The 11,755-nt window shown below is 41.7% G+C and overlaps 1 long non-coding RNA gene across 2 annotated transcripts; it reads left to right on the top strand.

The window, feature by feature from the left end:
* The first annotated feature begins 852 nt into the window (after positions 1 to 852).
* On the top strand, positions 853 to 4,062 carry LOC121751817. 2 transcript variants are annotated; one of them, XR_006040187.1, is made up of 3 exons: positions 853 to 2,904; positions 3,012 to 3,248; positions 3,407 to 4,062. It is a non-coding gene; the product is annotated as an uncharacterized LOC121751817 (long non-coding RNA). The 2 variants fall into 2 exon arrangements; XR_006040188.1 differs by having other exon boundaries at positions 854 to 2,904; positions 3,178 to 3,248; positions 3,407 to 4,060.
* Positions 4,063 to 11,755: the final 7,693 nt, after the last annotated feature.

Genomic DNA, 11,755 nt, shown 5'->3' with positions numbered 1-11,755 from the left:
ACAAACCTTATGGTTTAGGCATCCACAATCATGTCTTTAATCCATCTCATCTTTATAATCTTTATGGGCTCCAAACCACTTTTTAGTCCATCTCTGCCTTAAGAGATGCACGTGAAATCCCTCATCTCACTATCTATTCTCTTAACTATTTATAGGTCCTATTATTTCACTTCATTTTTATTTTTTTCTAACAAATTTAATTTAAATTGAGACTAAATATTATTTTTAAATTAAAATTCATATTTCATCCGTCCCAATTAAGATATCCACATTTTCTTTTTAGTTTTGTCATATTCAAAATGTTCACTTTCAATATTCACTACAAAAAAAAACACTTGTTTGCAAGCATATATTTTCAAGCACATGTTGTGCTTGCAATTTCTGGAAGAATTTCGACCAAAAAAGCGACCAAAATGCAAAATAGATGGTTGCAAATAATTTTGCGACAACTACTTCGAGCAAATTAATTATGCTTGCTAATTTTGCGAGCACACGGTGCTAGCAAAAGTATGTTTGGTCGCAATCACTGACATCATGCGAGTAAACTAATTGTGCTTGCAATTTGGTCGCTGTTTTGCTAGCAACAATAAATTGTGCTCGAAAATTTGCTAGCATAATTTATGGTGCTCTCAAATATTAGAAACTTTAATTCTTACTATCACCGTATGATTCCATCCCTTTTGCCATCACCTGCCAAACCAAGCTTTCACTCATAGCAAAAAAATTTGAAATATTTTATTCTTAAAATGATAAGTATAATTAATTAATGTTAATAAAATTATTAAATGTAAAATATAGACTTAATTTTATTGGGAGAAGCAATTGTGAACTACATTTGTCTTGAAAATGAACTAGACTTAAATTCCTTCTTAAATTCCTTGAAGCCGTCCAATTTCACAATTCCAATTGTATTGAAAATAAATTCCCTTCTTAAATTCCCTTCTTAAATTCCTTGAAGCCGTCCAATTGTATTCTCATAATTCTCAATATAATTCTCACAATTCGTCAACAGCTCAGTCTATCAAGGCGGCTCTCCCAATTCAATTCGTCACCGCCTATCGGAAACCTCCTCCCCCAATTCTCACCGCCTCCCCCAATTCTCGTCTGCAATAGGTGATTCATCTCTGCTCGAGGACGCTTCATTTCCAGCTCAAGACAAATTTTCCAGCGGTTTTTCCTCTCACTGACTTCGTTTTCCTCTCAATTGAGATCGAGGTGAATATCTTCATTCCTTTGTTCAATTACTCTTTCGATTATGCTAATTGGTTAGAGATTTAGAGCTGTAGTGTTCTCCCCTCAATTTTAGCAATGGCTTTTGAGTGTTTGATTTTGATTAGGAAATGAATATTTTTAGGAATGAAATCAGATTCAGGTGATTACTTGTATAGAATGTTGATTATACCGTTGGTTGAATTAGTAATAAGAGAAAATGAGAATTTTGTAGATTCGATTTTACCCTAATTCGATTAAAAATTAGGAACAGATGTAGAACACATTCGTGCCATCTTCCATGTGTTTGTTAAAATGTTCAAACAGATCTTTCTATGATTAGGATTCAATAATGGCCAGACTTAATTAGCAGTGTTTGATTACCAGAATGTTATCTATAGAGCTTAATCAAACAATTTCTGGACAAATGCACTTATCTATAGATCATCATTATTTTAGCATTGGAGTATAATTGAAAAGAAATACTCATTTCTATGGTACAATAGAAACATCGTAATGACTTACCTCATCTTCCTCTTCTTTATCTTTTGCTATTTTATCTGGCGAATTTGCATCTTGTGCTGGTATGGGCAAGGGTCTTGGAAGAGATTTCACATTATCCAGATACTGTGGGTGCTAAATTGAAGGGAACTGCAGGAGGTATAATGTTTCTTTCAAATTGATGAATCAATTTGCCTGATTTGTATTTATTCTAGGCAAAGAGTGTTAGTGATTATCTTCTGATAGGATTTGTAAGGTGGTTGTGAGTTTGGTTGCTTTGAATTTTACATAGTAAAATGGAGAAGTGACATGGGAAGAGGCACAAAAGTGATACAATGGTTTCTGAATTCTGATGGATTGCGTACATGCTATCTAGTTACTGATAAGGAAAATCTGCATAACTTATGTTTATGCTTGAACTTATAGTTAAATGCCTAGAGGAGTTCTGTTTCTATTCTCGGCCATGAATCCCGGCCATGAATCCCGCATAGTTGCCAAAATCTAAGGTACTTTTCTATTCCGGTTTGTCTCCCAGTGCATAACTTGCATATTTATCATAACCTGATGATACTAATTTTTTCATAACTAGTTTAGGAATGGACAGGAACAATTCTTGCTTCCAACAGTTGTATTACGTTCGTTCTTTTATGGTGTCATGGTTATTTTTAAAAATGACCTTGTTGCTTGCTATTCGCTTGCTTGCTGTTTCGACATTTTGCAGTGTGACACATCTCAGAGTGTTCCACAAATCTTAATGTATCTGCAAAGTTGCAACTAAAGTTGATAATATTGGAGCTTTCATTCATGAACATCATTTTATTCATTCATCAAAATGTCATTTAACATGTAGAATAGCACCAAGAATTTGAAAATAGAGAAAATATTACATACTGTTTGAACTTATAGTTAAATGCCTAGAGGAGGATTTACCGGACGACTTAGAGAAGCCTCATCCCGTGGCACTCAGCTTAAGGAACTAGAGCACGTTCCTCCCGAGCTAGAGAATATCTTCACACTTTTTGACGTTCCAGTTTCAGTTGTTTACATTTTTAATTATTGTTAAATTTTTATTAAAATTGTTTGCAGGCTAAAGAGAACCATGGAAATTTCCCTCCATTTTGGGACCTATTTCTCAAGACTCATAGGCTAAAGGACTCATACGAGTTATGTTCACAACAAGCCAAAGAAATTGAGGTAATTTGCTGTTTGAGCTTTACTTCTTTCCTGTTTCAGTTTAGGTGAATTTTATTGACATTATAAAACATGTTGCGTTATGTTCACAACAAGCCAACGAAACTGAGGTAATTTGCTGTTTGAGCTTTACTTCTTTCCTGTTTCAGTTTAGGTGAATTTTATTGACGTTATAAAACATGTTTAGCTTATTATCATGCTTCTGTAAGTTCTGTTTTGGGATAGTATGCTTCTGTAACTTTTCAGAAGAGTAAGTTCTGTAAGTTCTGTTTTCAGAAGATTAAGAGCTCTGAATATATGCGCCCATGTTCTACCAGCTCAGCTGTGGGCTCTGCATCTTCTGGCTCGTCTCTCTCTCTCTCTCTCTCTCTCTCTCTCTCTCTCTCTCTCTCTCTCTCTTCTGGTTTTGTAACTTTCAATATTTGGAATTAAATCTCTCTCTCTCTCCTCTCTTCTCGTTAAAATATTTAACTAGTACTTTTTTCTCTCTATTTATGTCATCTAGCTCCTAAAATTCCGTGCCCGTTAAGAATGCGAAGGAATCACAATTTTGAACAAGGATGGGATCGGGTAGACAACTGTACAATCATCGCTAGCCAATTCGAGCTTCGTGCATGGGTATGCCTTCCTAGTAACAAACAGGTACTTATGGAACTGATACAACAGACGGTGGAATGATGCGACGGAAGTAACTTGGAAGAGACAACCCAAATCTCATATGGATGCTTTGGCAGCACCTGCAAGTGATTTCATATACCTTGAAAGGTCTTGTGGGTGTAGTGTTGGGAGTGAGTGACCTAATCATAAGCGCAACTGATATAGAGAGTGGGCAAGGTTACTCATACGAGTACAACAAGACCCCGATGGACGGAGACCATACAAGATATAGAGGAAGTGCCAACGAGCATTGATGCTCCGCCGGACTGCGATACTGTTGAAAGAGGTCGCCCAACTGCGACGGCCATCAAGTCGCCACGACCCAAGCGGCAAGGTCGACCCCCAGTCAAGTATAGTGAGTTTGTCCCTCGTTGAATCAGTGTTGTTAGGGTCGCGGGGCGCCCCGGGGCGATGAGGGGGGACCCCGGGTCGCGGGGCGATGGGGCGACGGGGCGAGAGACCCACGAATCGGGGCGCCAGAATAGCCGAATGATGATTATATTTGTGTCTCTTTTATAAGTTTGTTGCTTGAATGTTTATCACATCAAATAAATCTACATACATCATTATTCCATATTAAAAAAAAAGATTAGACGGAAAATATAAGTTTTTAAACAAGATAACATAACTAAATAACTGAATTTTATTATTATTATTATTATTATTATTGTCATTCATTTGTATAAATAATGTATTTACAATTTTTATAAAATGCTAGATAATGAACAAAAATTCAATAAATCTCCATTTTAAAAGTAATTATAAGTTGTAAATCACAAGTTACTACATACTACATTTCTAACTTTCTATTCTTAGACATAGAATTAATTAAAAAAAATCACAAATCACTATTGTAATTACAAAAATACAATCTTAAATTGAATAAATAAATAAATTATTCAACTTTAATTTATTATACCTAAATAATTGATTATTTAATTAAAGGGGAAAACAACATTTATATAGTTGTGTTAATAAAAAATGGATTTGTAAATAAAATGGAGTACTTTTATTCAGTAGAATAACTAGAAGTAAGTAAAAATACAAATTATAAATGGTGAACAATATTATTGAATAGAATAAGATACGAAAATATGTTTGATTAGGTTGTAGGTGCTAGCTCTATCTATATGCGATTTGACACCTTGCACCTTTACTTTTTGTAAATCTTCACATTTCCCACTAAAACTACTTCATTTCTCTTTCTTCTTCAATCTTTATCTGTATTTTCTATCTCAATTCTCTCACAAACACAGGCTCACTTAACGGGGAACCATAGCAGGATACTGGCCGGCGCTGTTTCCGTCAGTGAAACCGACGATCTTCTTCTTCCTCGCCCCAGCCGCTCGCCCCGCCGCTCGCCCCAGCCGCTCGACCCAGCCGCCCCAGCCGCCCCAACGGCGACCCCTGAATCTCGTCCCACCCACCCACAATGTGGCGACGTCGGTCTCGACCCTTGCGACCCGCGACCCAAGCGCGCTCGGGGCGCGATTTTAACAACACTGCGTTGAATAGGATTAGTTCATATTTTAATATTAATTTATTTTAGTTTCCTTTTTGAATTAGGATAATTATCTTAGTTGTTTCCTTTTTGAATTAGGATTATTTTGAACATTATAAATAGGCGCATAAGCTCTCTTTTTTTTTAATAAGATATATCAGATTTTCGCTTACTTTTATCTTTATTGCTTCTTTGTGTTAAAACCCTCTTTTCAAAGTGGTCGACGGGATTTTGCCTCTCGGGACTTCTAGATTATCCGTTTCCGACATCGCGATAAGGGAAAACCCTTATCAGTTACCTATTACTATGATCTATGCAATGCATGTTATCACAATGTTGGAGGAAAAGATCATCCTCATAAGTTAACTAATGCACACAACAAAGAAATCAGTCTTGAATTTTTTGTATATTCGATCACTCAAATATTTCTCCTTTCCTACTACTATCTTTAACTTGCATAGCTTAAATGGAGAAGCACATTTTTCCAAATGTTTTAATCTTTACTAAGTGGAGTACAAAATATTGCTCTACATTTCAACATAAAGCAAAAACACAGGATCTACGGCCAGTGAAGGAATTTGCACCCTTGGAGCGATGGCGGGAGGTACGTGTGAGATGCCGCCCCGTTCGGGTCGTCGGGTGGATACGCGTACCCCTCCCTCGTACCTGAGCTCCTTCATCAGCTTCGTTGGTGCGTTCCTCAGATGCATCGGCACCCTCTCGTTCTGCCCCGCGGAGTCCCTCACCGCCTTCTGCGCCGCTCCGAACGCGCGGTACACAACTACCGACTTCGGCGCGAGTGCAGTGCGCCAGCACGACGCCGCACTCGGGCATCCCGATGAAGTGGCACACCTGGTGGCACTGTTGGAATCGTGCTTGGTCAAATGATTTTTGACTTATAATAAATATTACAAGACATTTAATTTTGTGAAATTAAATGAAATAACGTCGATCTACGTTCCGAGTAGATGACCGTAGTATATTCATTTTCTCAAACCGGTTCCCGGTGAGTGAGAAATAATATATTAAAGTTGGTCACAATAAAGCTAGAAATGAACTATGTGAAAAGACTAAGGGATTAATTAACTAAGTGTTAATTATCCCACATCGGGGATGATAGACTTCTTTGATGAAGTACTTAATCAGATGCATTATTATGTGTAATAATTATCGTGGAATAAGACGGGTGACAGAGCCCACACGCGCCCGCGCCGCCGCCCGCGAGTTGCGAGCCGCGCACCGTGATCTGTGACCCGTGTCCCGTGCCCCGTGCACCGGGTGCCGGGTATCTTGGCAATTGGTCTTTGGGTGGTCTTTGGGCTGTTCTTTGGAGCTGGTCGTTGAGCGTGGTTTGAGCCCCGCTTGTTCTTTTTAGACTACCCCAAACTTCACGCTATCCCCGACGGGTCTGGTCCACGTCATGGTCCCGCTGGACCCCGACGCATGACGGGAGACAAAAGGTTCCCGCTGGACCCCGACGCATGACGGGAGACAAAAGGTCCCCAATGGACCCCGACGGTCCATGGTGTATCCCGTCGTGTAGCATGTCCAGGTGCGTCGTGTCTCTTCAGCTCCCACTGGCTAGTGCACCAGTCAATAACCCCCGACGGTTACGGTCAAGCCATCATGGCACACATAATGGCTGTTGACTCCATCAATGCCCTGTAGGTGGACTTGGCCTATAAATATGCATGCATCCATTGCATTCTAGACATAGAATACACAAGCATTCCTGCATACACGCTCTCTCCCTCTCTACATATCTTCCCGTCGAAGCTCTGCCCCCGCCTTACTCCCGTTCGCCGGAGCTCTGTTGCTAGCGGTGCTGCTACTTCAGAGACGAAGCCGTTTTATCATTGGGGACGACACGCCAAACCGAGACCGCTACCGGGGCGTATCTCCTCTTGCGGAAAGAGGACTCCTCGACTCGGCTTACCGCTTTCCACAGATATTTTCCCGTGTAATTGTTTCAGTTTTTTCCGTGTAATTTTCCTTTGTTTATTTTCATTGTAATTTTCGCCCGGCAAGACTTGTATCTCATTTCGACAACAATCGCAAGATGAGATATTCTTGCCACTAAAGGACTTTACACACACCAACTAAACTGAAATCAACATCTTTGCTTGGAGATGTCGACTGACCCGTCTACCGCCGCTGCCACCGTTCCATCCACCGTGTCCCCCGTCGCTCCCGTCAACACGCCGTCGGACATAACGATGATTCCAACTCCTGGCTTCTCAACCTCTTCATCAACAGCCCCTTGGGTGTTTGACAACCCATTTGGGACGGTTTCTGGATTCACCTCGAGTGGGTCGGTCGGTTCCACTTTCAGTGGTTCCATTGGATCCTTCATTGGGTCAAGTGTCGGGGCCTTAGGGCACGGCACGGGTGCTGGACCCTTCGGGGTCAGCATGGGTGCTAGCTCCTTCGGGGGCAGCACGGGTGTTGGACCCTTCGGGGTCGGCACGGGTGTTGGACCCTTCGGGGTCGGCACAGGTGTTGGACCCTTCGGGGTCGGCACGGGTGCTGGATCCTTCGGGGTCGGCACGGGTGCTGGATCCATCGGGGTCGGCACGGGAGCTGGATCCTTCGGGGTCGGCACAAATGCGGGGGCCTCCATGCTCCACACAACTGTGGGGGGTACTGTGCCTCAACCAATTGTTAGCTACTACGGGGGCAACGGATTTGGTCCATTCCATGGGACAAGCTCGGCACCAATGGCACCAAGGAAGATGCCACCTGCTGAGAAGCCGTCGAAGTTCACTGGAACGGACTTCAAGAGATGGCAACAGAAAATGTTGTTCTACCTAACAACGTTGGGCGTCGTTAACTTCCTCAAGGAGAATGAGCCAACCCCGCCAAGCGAGGATGAGGCACGTGTCGAGATGTACGTCGAGTATGACGCTTTGCGCAAAGGAGACTATCTTTGTAAAAACTTTATTTTAAGTGCTTTAGATGATAGTCTCTATAACGTGTATTGTACTATTCCCACATCAAAACAAGTGTGGGAAATGCTAGATAAGAAGTACTGTAGTGATGATGCAGGTACTAAGAAATTTGTAATAGCTAAGTACTTGGACTACAAAATGGTCGACTTCTGACCAATCATGGACCAAGTGCAAGAGTTCCAGCTCATCATCCACGACCTCGCCGCCGAGGGAATGGCCCTGCCTGAAGCTTTCACGGCGGGCACGGTCATTGAAAAACTTCCACCCGGCTGGAAGGACTTCAAGAGCTACCTTAAGCACAAGCGAAAAGAGATGAATCTTGAAGACTTGATCGTGAAGTTGCGCATCGAGTCAGACGAGCGCAAACGCGATGGTTTGGCTAAGGGCCATGGCCCACCTGTTGCAAAGGCCAATCTGTTGGAGCGAGGCGGTCCCTCCAACAAACGCTCCCGTCCAATTGCAAAGGACAAGGGCAAGAAGAAGCAGCTTGCGAGGAAGGTTGAAGGCAATTGCTACAATTGTGGCAAACCTGGCCACTTTTCCAAGGACTGCCGCAAGCCGAAGAAGAAGCCGGCTGCCCACGTTGTTGAAAAAGAATTCAAGGACTGGGATGAAAGTGACCTTGTTGCTGTGGTCACGGAAGAAGTCAACCTTGTTGATAACAAAGGTGGCTGGTATATCGACACTGGAGCTACTGCCCACGTTTGTGCCGATAAGAGCAAGTTTGCCTCCTACACCGCTGTTGAAGGGAGGAAGATCAATATGGGGAATCAAGCATCGTCTCAAGTCCTCGGCATTGGAGACGTGATTCTCATGATGACGTCCGACGTCACCATCACTTTGAAGGATGTGCTGCACGTCCCGAACATCCGGAAGAACCTAGTGTCAGGATCAATACTAGTGAATAAGGGGTTTAAACTTGTATTTGAATCTGATAGGTTTTCTTTGTACAAGTTTGGGAAGTCACTCGGAAAAGGTTTTGTAACCGACGGACTTTTCAAGCTTAGTGTAGCTGTACGCCATGTCCCTAAGCCGTTGGCTAATAATAAGAATGCATCTACTTCTTCTTACTTGGCTGAGTGTTCTAACTTGTGGCACAATAGATTGGGACATGTAAATCAAAATGCCATTAAAAGATTAGTAAGTTTAGATTTACTAAAGGCAAATGAAGTAGAAACTCAAAACAAATGTGAAACTTGTCTTGAGGCAAAAATGACTAAGTTACCGTTTCATTCGGTTGAACAGAACACGAAACCCCTTGATTTAATTCACACGGACGTCGAGAATCAACTTGGATGTAAAATCAAAATGATTCGAAGTGATAGAGGAGGTGAATACGTAGCCTCGTTTGAGGAATTATGCAACGCAAGTGGTATAATTCACCAAACGACTGCACCATATTCACCACAATCTAATGGTGTTGCAGAACGCAAGAATCGAACTCTCAAAGAGATGATGAATGCGTTACTGATCAGTTCGGGGATGCCCCAGAACATGTGGGGGGAAGCTGTTTTGACAGCCAACTACATCCTAAACAAAATCCCACTCAAAGGTAAGGACGTTACTCCTTATGAGTTGTGGAAGGGAAGGAAGTCATCCTACAAATACCTCAAAGTGTGGGGGTGTTTGGCTAAGGTGATGGTTCCTCCGCCCAAAGAAGTTACAATCGGTCCTAAAACGGTTGACTGCATCTTCATTGGGTATGCACTTAATAGTAGTGCATATCGATTTGTTGTCCACAAGTCTGAAATACCGACTGTGACCGTGGGAACAACAATCGAGTCAAGAAATGCCGTATTTCTTGAAAACATATTTCCTCGCAAAGACAAGGAAAATATTGTACCCAATTCTGAGACGAGAATTGAGGATGAAGCCACTAGTTCTAAATCAGCGGATGAAGAGCCAGAATCGCGCAAGCGAACAAGGCCTGATCCAAACGATGCGGTACCAAGACGTGGTAGCAGGGTCAGAACACCAAAGACATTTGGTCCTGACTACATTGCATTCATGTTGGATGAAGAACCAACATCGATAAAAGTAGCCTTTGCTGGCCCAGACGGGTTGCATTCGAAAGAAGCTGTTCAAAGCGAAATTGAGTCAATTTTGCTAAACCACACGTGGGTGTTGGTTGATCTACCTGAAGGTGCTAAACCTTTAGGATGCAAATGGGTCCTTAAAAGAAAGTTTAAGGCCGATGGAATAGTGGACAAGTATAAAGCTCGACTGGAAGTCAAAGGCATTAAACAAAAGGAAGGGTACGATTTCTTCGATACATACTCACCTGTAACGAGGATTACATCAATTCGAGTGCTTCTCGCGATTGCTGTTGTGCACAATCTTGAGATTCATCAAATGGATGTTAAGTCTGCGTTTCTAAATGGTGACCTTGAAGAGGAAATCTATATGGAACAACCTGAAGGTTTTGTAGTACCTGGACAAGAGAAAAAGGTATACAAGCTGGTTAAATCCCTCTATGGATTGAAACAAGCGCCATTGCAGTGACACTTGAAATTTGATAACGTGATGTTATCAAATGGATTTAAAATCAATGAATGTGACAAATGTGTCTACATTGAGAACACTGATAATGGATACGTTATAGTGTGTCTCTACGTTGATGATATGTTAACCATGGGTAGTAACACCCAAGTGATTAACGACACGAAAGCCATGTTGAAGAAAAACTTCGACATGAAGGATATGGGTCTAGCCGATGTAATTCTTGGAATGAAAATTCTAAGAACATCCGAAGGAATCACCTTAACACAATCTCATTATGTTGAGAAAGTATTAAAGAGATTCAATGCCTATGATGGCATCCCGGCTAAGACGCCCATAGAGCTCAATGTTCACTTGAGCAAGAACAAGGGTGAGCCCGTTGCACAAGAAGATTATGCACGGGTCATTGGATGCATTATGTATCTTGCTAATTGCACTCGACCTGATATTGCTTGCGCCGTGAACAAGTTGAGCCGTTATACGAACAATCCAAGCAAAGAGCATTGGAAAGCTCTTGTAAGAGTTTTGAGATATCTCAAGTATACTCAAAATCATGGGCTACACTTTTCGAGATACCCCCCGGTACTTGAAGGGTACTGCGATGCAAATTGGATATCCGATAACAAAGACTCACTTTCAACAAGTGGATATGTCTTTACTATTGGGAGGGCAAACAGTGGCTTGTACAATGGTAAGTCTCGAGACATTCATGGACGACACAATACCGTGAGACATTTGATCACAACAGGGGTGATTACAATTGACTACGTGAAGTCATTGGATAATCTAGCGGATCCGCTAACCAAAGGGTTAAATCGTGATCAAATGAATAAATTGCTAGAGGAAATGGGTTTGAAATCCACAAACTAAAGAATTGTCATCGTGGTAACCCAACCATGATGACTGGAGATCCCAAGAACTTGGTTCAATGGGAAAACTAAGCTATGAGAGTTCGTGTGAAACACTCATCTATATCTATTCCCTAGAGAGCAATAGAATGTTTGAAAAACTTGCCTAGTGGTGAGGTTAGGTCTATGACTTTTAATGATTCCTAAAGGATCTCGTTGAGATGAAGTTCTCAAGGAGACTAAGTATGGCAAGATAATTAACGAGGAATCACCTATGTAAGTGTGAAGTGGGGCCACTTCAAACTATACACTTATGAATCCAAAGTGGCGTCCAAGGCCTGAAATGGACACAAAACGTGAGAACGGATGAGGTTGAGGTGTTTAAGTGTTAACATCATTGT

Source organism: Salvia splendens, chromosome 10, assembly GCF_004379255.2.
Source record: "Salvia splendens isolate huo1 chromosome 10, SspV2, whole genome shotgun sequence".
In the NCBI taxonomy this organism is placed as follows: domain Eukaryota; kingdom Viridiplantae; phylum Streptophyta; class Magnoliopsida; order Lamiales; family Lamiaceae; genus Salvia; species Salvia splendens.
This window is presented reverse-complemented; position numbering and strand designations above follow the sequence as displayed.